Source organism: Asparagus officinalis, unplaced genomic scaffold, assembly GCF_001876935.1.
Source record: "Asparagus officinalis unplaced genomic scaffold, Aspof.V1 AsparagusV1_Un514, whole genome shotgun sequence".
Lineage (NCBI taxonomy): Eukaryota > Viridiplantae > Streptophyta > Magnoliopsida > Asparagales > Asparagaceae > Asparagus > Asparagus officinalis.
The window spans coordinates 87,278-103,437 of NW_017972778.1; positions in this window are offsets into that span (position 1 = coordinate 87,278).

Consider the following 16,160-nt stretch of genomic DNA (forward strand, 5'->3'; position numbering starts at 1 on the left):
GGTCTATTCCTCATATTTTTGGTTTGGGTGTTCTTATTGATCCATGCTTGAAGGATATTGGCCTTCGAAGTTTGTTACAATCTTTGTATGGTAATCAGGTTATAGACTTAGATGATGGAACCACCATTACTGCTACTGCTCATCATTTAGCTATTAGAAGTTATTTTCAAACCTTATATGATGAGTATGCAGCTAGATATGGTGTAACTACACAACAGTCTACAGCTTCGGTTTCTTCGAGCTCATCCCGAGCCCGAGGTAAAACTGTAAGTTTTGATAGGTATGCAATGGTAGCTGAGCTAACTGGTAGATCTGGACTTGGATCGTCATCATCGGAGGTTTCTGAAATAGATGAATATTTTTCTGCTTCTTTAGTTAGATGTCAAGGAAATGCTTTAGATATTTTGCAATGGTGGAAAGTATATGGATCAGTTTCATATCCTATACTTTCCACCATGGTTCGTGACTTACTAACAGTGCAGGTTTCGACGGTAGCTTCGGAATCCGCCTTCAGCACAGCAGGTCGTTTGATCGACGATCACAGGACATGCTTGGATCCGTATACTGTACAAGCGGTGATGTGTTTACAAGATTGGTGGAGGTACGAGAAACGAACGCAAGGCATCGATCGGATGGCTGTAATTGAAGATAAATTTGAAGAATTGGGACTAGCAGATGATATAAAGAATAGATTGTAGTTTTTATATCTTAGCTTAAAATTTGTAAAGAATTATTTTAGAAATAATTACAAATGATAGTGATATAGGTGAGTAGGTGCCAACCTAGTTGGGATTTACTTATCTATTGTGATGCGATTAATTCCAAAATAAATTTGTACTTGTAATTTGTAAATGATTTATTAATTATTAATAAAGAATTTGTTTTTATCATTTTTTATTTGTAATTTATGTCATTTTAAGTAATTAATAAAATTATTGTTTTTGTTATTTTTCTTGTCTTTTTTTTATAATTTATAAGTTAAATAACATTAAAACAGATTTTCGGGCCGGGCCGGGCCGGGCCGGCCCGGATGGACAGGCCTGCAGCATACCCAAAGATTATACTATTCTAAACTTTCACACCAAATAGTTAAAAAAAATAAAAAATAACTTTGATGCCTAAAATGACATACCTGGGGGTATCAAAATTAACAAATTTTTTTCCCTGTTTTGGGATATTTTTAGAGGCAAAAAAAAAAAACCTTCGGACTATCAAAGTTAAAAATAGGATTAATTTGGGAGTATAAAAGTGCGATTAGCAGCAAAAAGTAAAATTTCTAGTGTTGCCCAACAATATACGTTTTTTTTTGGGTTTTTTTAAGTGATTAATAATTATCACTTTAAATCACTTCGTTATTCATGATATTAGAAGAACATATGAGGAAATGTGCATCATGTAATAAATGCTTTCAACGAGGCTTTCAACGAGAATAAATATTGACAAATTTTTTCAATAAATGCTTTGAAATTATATTATCGTGGAAGTAAATTATAATACGAACAGAACTAATGCATAATGGATGATTCAATGTTTAACATCAATCTAATGTGTAATTGATGATCTAAGCTTCTTGTTTCTCTTTTGACTATGATTTCTATCCTAAATCAGACATTTTAAATTAATGTACAAATTATATTTGATGATTTTGAATTGTTGACCATGTGCACTTTTTGATAATCTCAAATAGAAGTTGTTATTAATGTACAAATTATATTTGATGATTTTGAATTATTTGATAAGCTTCTTTTGTTTCTCTTTTGACTATGATTTCTATCCAAGACATGCACTCTATTCATCTCTCTTTTTCCAACATGGTTAAATGGCAGGTGGGAGACGGTAAAACTTACAATTTTTGGTTTGATAAGTGGACTAATGACAACTCTCTTAGTAGTCTTTTTCCAAAAGCATATCATCTTGCATTGTCTTCTTGCAGCTCTGTTCTTTCCCAAGGATATATCCACCAATCTAACTGGCATTGGCACCCCATTCTCAGAAGGGGTATTACCTATGAAGATAAAAGGGACATTGATAATTAATCTCCTAACCCTCTTGGAAGGGTTTTCAGTTGCTAATAATGCTAATCCTGACAGTTTATTGTGGCCTTATCATCCTTCTGGCTTATATTCAGTCAAATCTCTATACACCATTGTAATACCCAACACATATGATGACTTATGTTGGCCACATGAAATTATTCTAACTATACATATGCGCTAATTATTATATTAGAGAGGGGATCAAGATGCTAAAAATTAAAGAAACCTCTGATGTGTGTAAGCATTCTTCTCTCGAGCCTTATGGCCGGATTATGAGTTATGATGATTAGGGGCTCGGTGCAAATAAAAATTTGTTGAGGAGTTTGTGGTAAATTGATACCCATATAAAAGAAAGAGAGGAAACCTTAGGGTGCCTTTCCTCCAAGCCGCAACTAGAAAAAATAAAATAAAACCCCTCTGACTTCAACATCTCTCTAAATCTAAGTCCACGTTCCTCTTCCCATGCTCTTTCTCTTCTCCAAAGCTTTCCCCCTTCTTTCTTTATAACCTATGAGATCCCCAACCCCCCGCCCCCCACCCCAAATCAATCAACTGCCTCAAACGCCTGCTCCGACTTTGCAGGAGGCTGAGGAGGTGACGGTAGATCTTAGACTTGATTCAGAAAATTGGCAAGCATCTTTCTAAACATTTCCTTCTGTTTTTTTTGTTAGAATTTCACTTCATATTGATGTTTATACATAGGGTTCATGCTAAAATACTTCTCTCTTTTTCCTAAGTTTTTTTTCATATTGTCTCAATATGTTCATCGTACAGTACTTTTTATAATTAATATCATTTTAGTATAGTACTATAAGTTCCCTTACGCTTTATATATTTTTTCCCCATAGATCTCTTGTCTGTGACTTGTAAAGGAACTTGAGTATGTTGCATACACATAGATCCTTCTATGTGTTGTTTTATCTTGTTGGTAGTGTCTACCAAATTTACCCCCTGATGCATAGGTTCCTCCTCAAAAATGATAGTAGCTAGTTATACATAAACGACTTTAGTCTTGTGAGTTTGTTTTTCACCAGATTTTAGTCATATCACCCATGACTTTGTTGAAGTCCAGTGTGAGTTAAAACAAGATTAGACACGATAATATGACATTCTAGCGATTTGGTCATATGCATTTGTTTGCACTTTCGATTTGGGATAGTGTGTGTGCTTAAGTAGAAATAGCTTAAAAGTTGACACAAACGATCAGAAGTTTGTGCAGGAGCGCACAAAGACATTAAAATATATTAGAGTGAATGATGGGTGATAATCTTAATGTATGCCAGTAATGGAGGGGCTTCATCAGTTTATTGAGGCTAAAATTGTGTTTAGATCATAATGAATAAAGCATTGGTCTCTTCGTGTTAGATCTACCAAAAATGCTAGAGTAATAAAGATAATATTTATATGGGTTGCCTCATGTCACTTACTTGTTGGCATAGGTTTTGCACTTTTTCGGTTCTAACAAGTGCTCAGCAGACCAATATATGTATAGTGCTCATTGGTGCTCATATGTACGGTTAGCGTATTGTAGTGGTCCATAGAGATGATGTTGGGTATCAAAAAGGGGTTTAAGCTAAGATAATGATTTTCTATCTCTTTATTGGAAGTAGAACATGGATGATATTGGATATTGGAAAGGGATTTAAATTAAGATGGGAAGTTTCTTACCCTTTATGTTTAATAATTTGGAAGTCCTACTAGCAGAATGAGTATTTGCTAGGTCTGTGGTACAAGCAAAGGTTGAATATTTTTTTTCCACATATAGATGCTTGACAATACAAATTATAGTTGTAAATAATTTACATACTTGTAGAGGTGCATACTACTATGAATTGACCGACATATAACAGATCTCTTACCTTTGTTCGTCTAAAGGATATGCAATGAATACAAAATGTAGAAGACGTGAACATTGATGGAGATGATTTCAATATTTATATTCACTTTGTGCATTGTAAAGAATAAAATTTGTTATAATTGGTGTACCAAATGGTATTCACTAGCGCTGAACAATCACACTAAGAGAGCCCTCATATTATGATCCATGTTCTTGAGATGGATGAGAACTTACATGTGAAATATGGAACGAGTACATTTTTTTATGAAACTTGAGGCTATTTTAATTCGGGAATAATACAATAGAATATTATTTGAGATGGTTTAGATTGATTAAAAAGAATAATAGTTTCATCTTGGAAGGAGGTGTTGGAACTTCGGTCCAAGAAAGATGAACCTGATGAGAAAATGCTTAACTAATTATTTGCAGTCCCATTTGTGTTATTAATTTGATCAGTAGCCCTTATCTTCCTCTCAATTAGCCTCTCAATTGGAATACCAAGTCCAGCCCCTTGAGTGTACTTGTCATTTAGTTGCTAATTTAACTATAAATACGACTCTAAATAGAAAGCTGAAAGAAGAACATATGTGACTCCAGTTTCATGATGTAACGGTTTTATTGCTGTTTTACTTATTATTCTACCCTTTACTCTATCTTTGTCTCTATCTCACCTTACCAAGTTAGGTACTCTCTCAACAGAAGGCAATAATATTCGGTGGATTTGCCATGATATTTTGAAATAGATATTGTTTGATCTCTTGATGCTTATTGGATAACATGAGCATATAGTATTATGATTGCATATGTACAAACTTCAAGATCCTTGTCTGATCACGTAGTCACTTCTTTTAGGTGGGATGAGCATGAATAAATACCCTGATCAGAAGCATGATCTAATGGTATTGACCATTGTTTGGTGGAAAATTTGTAGTAAAAAGAATGAAAGAAATTTGATTTGTATTCTCTCGATCTCGATTACAATTTGAATTCTGATTACAAAAGAGAGGAGAATTGATCTGAATTCTCCCATTTGTTTAAATCTGGGTTCTTCATGGTAGCGATGAGATGCCTCCCTCGAATTCTCGCGTCGAGTTTGCTTCTCGTTGACGATCCGAACATCTTGTTTTACTGGAACAGTATCTTCTCCTCACGATTTGATGCTATGGAGGACTTGCGTGGTAAGTTTAAAACTCTGAACGAATTGATAACTCAGAGCGAGTTTAAACTCTTGTAAAAGAGTTGATTGATCTTAGCCGTAATTGGTTAGACAAGCCAAGCACGAAGATAGCTCCTGTTGCCGAAGAATGCCCTTTCCTGATCTCTAGATTTGAAAATGCTTAAGGATCCAAAGATCTCTCTTAATCTGCCCAAGCCGAAGAGCTCTCAACTAAACTGATTTTTTAGTTATTTATAGGGGATTAAAGGGTGTAACCGCTCCCCTTAATTTACTCCTAAGTGGGACTGAATAGGGTGTAACCGTCTCCTTAATCCGCTCCTAAGTGGGGGCAGAAATCCCTCAGATCATGGGGAGAAAACGGTTTCTGAAACCGTTCAACTTGTATTTAAACGAGTCAAACGTAGGTCCTGCATTCTGGAATAAAATTTGCATTTGAACACAGTGTTTGTAAGCTGCGTTGGGCAACAGATAGAACCTGTGTTGGTAGCTGTTAGAAACTGCGTTGGCAGTAGCTAGATGCTGTGTTTAGCAGCGGTTAGAAGCTGCGTTTGCAGTATTTAGGACCTGCGTTTGCTTAGCTTTGACTCTGGAATGAGGCCACTTGTGCTTCACCTCTGGGATGCTGGGATGAGTCCTGCGTCTTGGATTGAGGAGATCGTTGACTTGTAATCTCTTCAGTCAGAATGTCGCGATGATCGTTGTTTTATAATCTTCGCTTTATCTCTTTGAAATGCGAGAGTCGTAAGATTACAACTCTCATTATTGGTTATGAAGACCATTGATCAGAGCTTTCATCGGTTATCGTGAAGGTTGTTGATTTGTAATATTCATCGATCTACGTGAAAGTCTTCAAATTATAGCCTTCTGAAAGTCATCGAATTGTAACATCCCTTGTTGATGTTTGATGGAGATAAGCTATATGTTGTGATTTTTAAATAGGCTACAGAACCCCCTCCAAAGTTTTTAAAAGTTCACGATTGACTGGGATGAATTTTCGGAATACTTTGGATCTTAATCTGATCTTGTAGCTGTTGATTCCTTATCATAAGGAGTTGTTCTTTGCACCCGCTTCGAAGACATCCTGGTTGAAGGGATTTTCCACGCAGGAGTGTGAGGATGAGCTTCAAATAGAAACTATAGCGACGGTACAAGCTACTCATGAGCAGAAGCTATCAAACGCACGTCACGGCTCACCTCCATTCAGCTAATGGGCCCATAAACATTCATAGTATTTTTGGCAAATCCCCAACCATCAACGGATTTAATAAGCCTTTACCGACTACCGTTTGAGTTGGGCTAGCATGTGGATTATCTAAGTTCGTTCCACATGTAACGTTATGCTAAGAGAATGAACCCTCTTAGACTTGATGCTATAATTTTGAATATATAGACTTTATCATTTTCACGGGAAAAAGACTAACCGACAACGCGTATTAGGCGTAGACTTATCTCTAATTAGGGATCAAGATAAAATCCCCTATGCATGTAAGACATGGATTTTTGGTACTACGATGATGAATACGTAGACTTTGCCACTGTTTCTTCCTGTGTTATATTTTTACTTGAAACACTAAAAAAAAATTGGAAATACCAGAGGTGTAATATTAACTTGGCATGAATTTTCACTTAGAGTAAAATTCAGAAACTTTGTCTATTACCACTGGGATAATTCCAGAAAATCTTTAATCCGCTAGGGATTTTATAATAAAAACTTGCTATTCTTGTTAAAAAATGATTAACAAGTTCATTAGTGATTTTGTGCCGTCAAATGTTTGTAACGTCAGGACTTTGAACTTTGGAGGATAAGGGGCTGTATCCCACTCGGTAGGATAGGGTCTAACAACTCCCTCATCTTGGAGTACGCTCCTGTTAGCAATGGCATTAAGACGGGCTTTCAATTCTTCCATTTTGGCAGATTGGAGATTCTGTTTATTCTTAGTCTCTCCTACTTCATCAGAGAAAGATTCCAGGTTGTGGGCTTCTTGGTTAGAAGTAGTGTCATCAACCACTTTTCCCTTTCTTTTGCTTGTGTGAGGTCGGGATGAAGATGCTTTTCCTCTCCTGGAAGATTCTTGCCTAGGTGGCGAATCTGTCTTTTAAGATTTGACCTTGTCTGCGATGATTTGAGTCAACAGGGCTAGGAGTTCATTGAGGGTCTTCTACTGTGATTTGAGCATGACGTCTTGCTCAGCAACCCTCTTTAAAAGATCTTTAGAATGTTCTGCTATGTAGGCTAAGCTCTCATGCCCAACGAAAGAGCTTGATGATTAGGACTCCGCAATGGTTGAATGTTCATCCTCGAAATTGGTTCCTCTGGTTAACTTCAGATAGTTGACAGGGGGAATGACTTCTGTTCGTGTCTAAGTGTGTTAGTAGACTCCTTCAAACTCGTTAGCGATTTCTCTGACAGTAGGTGAACGACTTGTCTCAGAATCATCAGAACTAAGACCTGAGGCTTTTCCTGTGCCGATCACATTGATAGTGACTCCATGATACTCGGTCTTTGGAGACTTCTTCTTGTACGAACATCGTCATTGGTTGGGCAAGGCAACGTTCGTTAATTGGTCGAACACCAATGGTTTGACGGCATATGAACAACATTGACATCCCGAGAGGACCGTAGGAATCAGTCGTTCATATTAGAATGAACGAATGACTTGTTGCATCGGTCTTTCCCTCGATATGAAAATTCTCAGCTTCGAAAGTGGCTTGCGGTCGACCGTGAGATTTTCGGATTCTGTGGGCTTTTTGGTCTTTTGTTTGGGGTTTTTGGCTGAGGTTTTGGGAGGCTATATATACCCTTTGATCTCAGTTCTTTAACAACCTACGAGAATGTTTTAAAAGAGTTTAACAAGGGTTTAAACTTGTTTAATGTTTGTTTAAAAGAGTGTTTAAGAAGCTTTTAAGTAATTGAGAGTTTTGGGTTTGTGAAATCAATTTCACAAGAGCTTGAGGAGATCCTATTGGTGCTTGAGCTTCCAACCATCTTCCCTTAATCTCTTGATCCATTGAGAAGTTTTCTAAACTCTATTTCTAGCTTTATATCTATTTGTTTGTTTATCATTTTATTAAAGCTAGTTTTATATTGAGTTTAGATTTGATTTATCTCATTGTTACACACATCCACATTGAGCTTTTAGTATTTACATACATAGTATATTGGGGTTGTGAGAGATTGTAACAGTGAGTTTGCTTAATTAAGTTCTCTCCTTGTATTAGAGAACAAATTAATTTGTTATTATATTGTGAGATTGTAAAGTTTTTGGTTAGCTAGAAAACCGAGTGTGTAGTGGAGATTTCCTCGGGGTAAGGAGCGGAGACGTAGGCTGTGGGTACCGAACTCCATGAATCAAATTGTGAGGTGTAACGTTATTCGGGTGAGCGTAGAAAACCCGCTTGTGATAGTGGATTTTTTCCCGGGAGTGGGGAGCGGAGACGTAGGACAGAAGGTCCGAACTCCGTGATCATTTGCTTGTGTTTGCTTTGTCTTTGGCACAATTATTTCTTGTGTTCATATCTTATATCGCCATTGTTCTTTTGCTTATTTATATCATCCATTATATTGTTTCACCCTTGTGTTAGTTTATATATCCTTGCATATATTTCACCACATATCTCATTGCTAGGATATATCCCTTTGTTCATATTGTATATTCTTGCACATAACTCTTTGCATATCTTTCTTACAAGAATATATTTGTTAATTAGTTTTAATTAGTATAAAATCAGATTAGATTAGCATAAGACCCTAATCACCCCCCTCTAGGGTCTAACAGATTCCAGGTTGTGGGCTTCTTGGTTAGAAGCAGTGTCATCAACCACTTTTTCCCTTCCCTTTGCTTGTGTGAGGTCGGGATGAAGATGCTTTTCCTCTCCGGAAAGATTCTTACATAGGTGGCGAATCTGTCTTCTGAGATTTGGCCTTGTCTGCGACGATTTGAGTCAACAGGGTTAGGAGTTCATTGAGGGTCTTCTGTTGTGATTTGAGCATGACGTCTTGCTCAGCAACCCTCTTTGAAAGATCTTCAGAATGTTCTGCCATGTGGGCTAAACTCTCATGCCCAACGAAAGAGCTTAATGATTACGACTCCACAATGGCTGAATGTCCATCCTCAAAATTAGTTCCTCTGGCTAACCTCAGATAGTTGACAGCGGGAATGACTCTTGTTCGCGTCCGAGTGTATCGGTAGACTCCTTCAAACTCGTTAGCGATTTCTCTGACGGTCGGTGAACGACTTGTCTCAGAATCATCGGAACTAAGACCCAATGCTTTCCCTCTACTGATCATATTGATAGTGACTCCAGGATACTCGGTCTCTGGAGACTTCTTCTTGTGCGAACATCGTCATTGGTTGGGCAAGGCAACGTTCGTTAATTGGTCGAACACCAATGGTTTGGCCGCATATGAACAACATTAACATCCCGAGAGGACCGTAGGAATCAGTCGTTCACATTAGAATGAACGAATGACTTGTTGCATCGGCCTTTCCCTCGATATGAACACTCTAAAATCTGTTGCAAAGACTCGAGAAGAATTACTTACTGATCGTGAGTTTTGAATTGGACCCCCCCAGTCTATGATTGGATGAGACTAGCTTCTGGTGAGCATGGATATGGTTGAGATGCATTGAATCCAAAGACTTCTTATATCTGCCCCTCGATCTAATCGCGCTACGCAGAGTATTCGGAGCTCCACGGTATACACCAGGTTTTGTATTGAATTTTGTTACCCGAACGCATGCCTAAGCTCCAGGTTTTGCTGGTGAAACATAGTCTTGAAGTCAGCATTTTGGTTCTGAAATGCATGTTTGAGAGTTGCGTTCAGTTTGTGGAACACGCCCCTGAGGGTTGCGCTCAGTCTTATTCAAACAAAGCCTATGTTTGGGCTCATAGACACGAGGCTTGCATTCTGAAGCAGAAACACAAAGCACAGGGTCGTGTTTAGGCTCACAAATACGAAGCTCACGTTGATCTGAGGATCAATTCTCTCGGAGATGTGCTCGTCATAGGGATCTCCTCCTTCGTCGAGCAGCATTCTTCTTAGCCTGCTTTAAGGCCTTTGTAGCGACGTCACCATCTGTGTTGATCAAGTTTGTCACCTCTTACGACCTGATACCCGTCGTCTTGATGCGGGTTTGGCTAAAGCTGAGCCCACTCCATAGGAGGAGGGACTGTCCGAGCAATCTGGACCAAAGGATAAGTCTTTCTTAGGCGATTCGGTTGCAATTGGAGCAGTTGTAGCTTTAGTCTCTTTGGAGACTTTGTGGATCTTGTGCATAACCTTAGGGCTAAGGGATCTGGAGGAGTGGGCTTCCTCGTACTTGGCTTTATCGAACTCTACAACGAGAGTTTCAACCGTCGTTCCAGTGAGATGAACATCGGATTGCGTCACCACTTCTTCGTCAGAGAAGCTTGTCCCCAGCGGAGTTGCTATCTTTTGTTTGGTGGAAAATTTATAGTAAAAATAATGAAAGAGATTTGATTTGTATTCTCTCGATCTCGATTACAATTTGAATTCCGATTACAAAAGAGAGGAGAATTGATCTGAATTCTCCCCTTTGTTTAAATCTGGGTTCTTCACGGTGGCGATGAGATGCCTTCCTCGAATACTCGCGTTGAGTTTATTTCTCGTTGATGATCGAACATCTTGTTTCACTGGAACGGTATCTTCTCCTCACTATTTGACGTTGTGGAGGACTTGTGTGGCAAGTTTAAAACTCTAAACGAATTGATAACTCATAGCGAGTTTAAACTCTTGTAAAAGAGTTGATTGATCTTAACCGTAATTGGTTAGACAAGCCAAGCACGAAGATAGCTCCTGTTGTCGAAGAATGCCCTTTGCTGATCTCTAGATTTGAAAATGCTTAAGGATCCAAAGATCTCTCTTAATCTGCCCAAGCTAAAGAGCCCTCAACTAAACTGATTTTTCAGTTATTTATAGGGGATTAAGGGGTATAACCGCCCCATTAATTTACTTCTAAGTAGGGCTGAATGGGATGTAACCGCCTCCTTAATCCTCTCCGAAGTGGGGGCAGAAATCCCTCAGATTATGGGGAGAAAAACAGTTTCTGGAACCGTTCAACTCGTGTTTAAACGAGTCAAACGTAGGTCCTGTATTCTGGAATAAAATTTGCATTTGAACACAGTGTTTGCAAGCTGCGTTGGGCAACAGATGGAACCTGTTGAATATCAAGTCTCTATGATATTATTTTGATGATAACAATTTATACAATGTGTGTTATATAATTACACTAACATTTATATGCAGCTTTTAATATCATTATGAAGTGAAGAAGATCAAGAACATATGAGATAATGTATTTTATATTTTCTTTACTTAGAATTATTGTACAAGCCTTGATCACTCACACACACACACATAAATATTAGAACACACTAACACAGGCTTAGTGTGTTGGTTAATTATAGAAATCCCCTATATTAACCATTAGATTTTATAATTAATATTTGAGTGTCAAAACATTTCATACATTACATTTTTCTGTAAAAATCAGATATAGTCGACTAATGTTGAATATAGTCAACTACAATAGTTTCAGTCATGTTTCTGTAAAACACATGACTAGTCGACTAATGTTGAATATAGTCGACTACAAAAGTTTCAGTCATGTTCTGTAAAACACATAACTAGTCGACTAATGCTTAATATAGTCGACTACAAAATTTTCTGTCATGTTTCTGTAAAACATATGACTAGTCGACTAATGCATATTATAGTCGACTACTAAGAAAATTTCTGATTCACTAAGTCGATTTTAACTCAGTGTAGTCGACTACTATGTCTTGTATTCGACTACAGATACAGTTTTTCTATATTTTAAAGTTTAAATTAATGACTGTTTATAAACATTTTTAAACGTTTTTAAAGTTAATTTTTTTGTCTTTTCAAGGGCTATAAATAGGTTATTTTGCTCAGAAAAATGCACGAAATTGATATACTCATAAGCTTTGATATTTGTGCATCTTTCAAGTGTTAAAAAAAATTTAGATTTTGAGAAAAAAAAAGTTTTCTGAAATTGCCTCTGATCCTTATTAAAATACTTGTCTAGACAATTTACAGAAGTTAGTATCATTCCTAAGCCACTACTACAGTACACTACAAATCAAGGCTTATAGGAATTAAATTGTTGCTTCAAAAGTTCTCTCGGTTTGTGAGAGGTGTTAATCTCTTGGTTTAGAGATTGGTGTGTAAATTGGCAATGTGTTTGTCAATTGATGTTGTAATTTACAGGGACTTGCAAATTGGTCAGGTTTGCTTTTGATTTTATAAGTTTATTCAAAATTATAGTGGAAACTCTCAAGCGGGATTTTCTTGGGGACTGGATGTATACCAGATTGGTGGAACCAGTATAAAACTTTGTGGTTTGTGAATTTCTGAGATTGTCATTTTTTCTTTACAATTTATAATCTACTCTGCATAAATTTTTAAAAAAATACTATTCACCCCCCTCTAGTGTTCTAGTGTACCTATTTCAGATTCTACATTTGGTATCAGAGCAAGGTGAAAGGTGCCATATAGAAATACATCACAATTTAAAAAAGGTCACTCTACAAATCGTCTACCAATGTTCGATGGATTGAACTACAACTATTGGAAGTGCCGAATGAAGATTTATCTTCACTCAATTGGCTGCGAACTTTAGAACGTTGTGGAAACGAAATATGAGAAGCCAACAACTTCATTTTCAGAATGGACTACCTCACAGAGAAATAATGCAAATTTGGATTCAAAAGCAATGAATGCATTATTTTGTGCACTTGACAAGAATGAGTTCAATAGAGTGTCAATCGCCACATCTGCATATGATATTTGGCATACACTTGAGGTAACTCATGAAGGTACAAATAAAGTTAAAGAATCTAAAATTTCTATTCTTGTACACAGATTCGAATTATTTAAGATGAAAGAAAACGAGACTATTGGAGAAATGTTCACAAGATTCATCGACATCACAAATTCTCTCATTGGTCTTGGAAAAACATATACACAAGTAGAGATGGTAAGAAAAATACTTCGATCACTTACTCCACAATGGGAAAAGAAAGTTACCGCAATCAAAGAAGCCAATGATTTATCAACTCTTTCGGTTGAAAATCTTATCGGAAACCTTATGGCGTATGAAGTTTAAATTGAAGATAGAAAGAATGATAAAGAATCAAAGAACAAGAAAGTACTTGTATTCAATACTACTTCCGATAAAGAAGATTCAGATGATGATGATGAAGAAATGAGCATGTTTACACGAAAATTTTGAAAATTTATAAAACGAGGTAATTTTAAATCTAAAAGTTCAATTTCAAATAACCCTCTTTGTTTTAAGTGTAATAAACCAGGTCATATGAAGAAAGATTGTCCTACGTTGAAGAATAAGCAAAAATCAAGTTATTTTAACAACTTTAACAACATTCAAAATAACAAGAAAAGGAAAACATTGGTAGTCACTTGGGATGATAGTGATGAGTCATCTTCTGATGAAGAAATTGAAGAAAATGAAAGTGCTCACATGTGTTTTATGACACAAGATGAAGTAAGTGACAATGAAGAACTTTTAAATGCTTTTAATGAATTATATGAAACTTTTTTGAGATTAAAGGCTTCACATAATTTTCTTAAAGGTAAAAATAAAAGATTATATGAATAAATTTCTGATTTTAATTTTTCTATTATTTCTAATTCTCAAGTAATTGAATTGAAAGAAGAAAATTATTCTTTGCTTAAAGAAAATAAATGTTTATCTAATGAAAATGTTTATTTAAAATCAGAATATAATGATTTAAATATTCGTATTAATAGTTTAGATAAAGATATTTCTTCTTTTAAATCAAAATATGAGGATATATGTTTGAATGTTAGCAAATTCAATAAAGGGAAACAAAATCTTAATAATATACTTTCTTTTCAAAAAGAATCACAAAAGACAAAAGGATTAGGTTTTCAATTTAATAAAAATAAATCGAAGAAAACAATTTTTGTAAAACCTTCTTGTGATTTGTATAAATATAGAAATGAAAAATTGTGTAAAAAGAAATCAAAATTCTTTTATATTTGGGTTCTAAAAGAATTAACTTCTTTACATAAGAATTTTTATATTTCTGATTTTATTAAAAATATTTGTTTATCAACTAACTATTTAGGCAAATCAAACTCTTCAAGGGTTTGATTTCCTAAAGGCTAATTTAATACACCCAACATAGTATGGGTACCAAAACTGTAAATGTTCATCATTTCAGGTACCCAAGAATGATAGATAGATTTTGGATAGTGGTTGCTCCAAACATATGACTAGAAACATACAATTATTATCATCTTTTCAAAACAGGGATGGTGGTACCGTTACTTTTGGAGATAACAACAAAGGAAAAGTCATCGGTATTGGATCTATCGGTAATCCAAACAAACCTATTATTGATAATGTTTTATTAGTTGATGGTCTTAAACATAATTTACTTAGATGTTTTATTAGTTGATGGTCTTAAACATAATTTACTTAGTATTAGTCAACTTTGTGATAAAGGTTATAAAATTGTTTTTAAAAAAGAATCTTACTTAATTTATGATATTTATTTAATTACTATTATTTTTAAAGGCCATAGAAAGAATAACATATATGTTTTATCTATGAAAAATATTTCAAATGAACATTGTCTTATTGCATTATCTAATGATTCTATTTTATGGCATAAACGTTTTGGACATGTTAACTTTAAACACATTTCTAAGATTTCTAAGAATGATTCAGTAAATGGTTTACCTAATATTTCTTTAAAAAATAATTTTTTTGATACATGTCAACAAGGAAAAATCCACAAATCTTCTTTCAAATCTAAAAATATAATATCTACAAGTAGACCATTAGAATTAATTCACATAGATCTTTTTGGTCTTTCTAGAGTAGCATCTTTAAATGGAAGTAGATATATATTTGTTCTTACTGATGATTATTCTAGATTTATATGGGTAATTTTTCTTGAACATAAAAATAATGCTTTTAATGAGTTTTCTATATTTTGCAGAAGAATTCAAAATCAAAAATCTACTTCTATTATCTCTATACGTAGTGATCATGGAGGTGAATTTGAAAATAAATTATTTACAAATTTTTGTGATAAACATGGTATATCACATACTTTTTATTTTCCTCGTGCTGCTCCATAAAATGGAGTTGTAGAAAGAAAAAATAGAATTTTACAAGAATGAGCTAGAACCATGTTATGTGATAGTAATTTACCAAAATATTTTTGGGCAGAAGCTGTATCAATAGCCTGTTATGTATTAAACAAAGTTTTATTAAGACCTATTTTAAAGAAAACCTCTTATGAATTATTTTATAATAAAATTCTTAAAGTATCTTACTTTAAAGTTTTTTGTTGTAAATGTTTTATTTTAAACACAAAGGATAACTTAGATAAATTTGATTCTAAATCTGATGAAGGAAATTTTGTTGGATATTCTAATCATAGTAAAGCTTATAGAATATATAATAAACGAACATTAGTTATTGAAGAATAAATGCATGTATCTTTTGATGAACTTTTTACAAAAACATCTAATGTTTTAGATAATGATGATGATTTAGTTGATTCTCAAAATGATTCTAAAATGTTAGATGTTTCAAATAATGATAATTTACAAAATATTTTACCAAAAGATTTTGTAGAAGTTAAAGATCATCCACATGACTTAATTATTGGTAATATATCTGACAAAGTAATTACTAGATCTCATTTTAATTTAATATCTCATACTGCTTTTATCTCATCCATTGAACCTAAAAATATAAAAGAAGCACTACTTGATGATTTTTGGATAATTCCTATGCAAGATGAACTTAATCAATTTACTAGAAATAATGTTTGGGATCTTATACCTAGACTCAATTTACTAGAAATAATGTTTGGGATCTTATACCTAGACCTCAAAATAAATCCATTATTGGAAAAAAATGGATTTTTAGAAACAAATTAGATGAAACTTATACCTAGACCTCAAAATAAATCCATTATTGGAAAAAAATGGATTTTTAGAAACAAATTAGATGAAATTGCTCAAGTTGTTAGAAATAAAGCTAGATTAGTTGCGCAAGGTTAT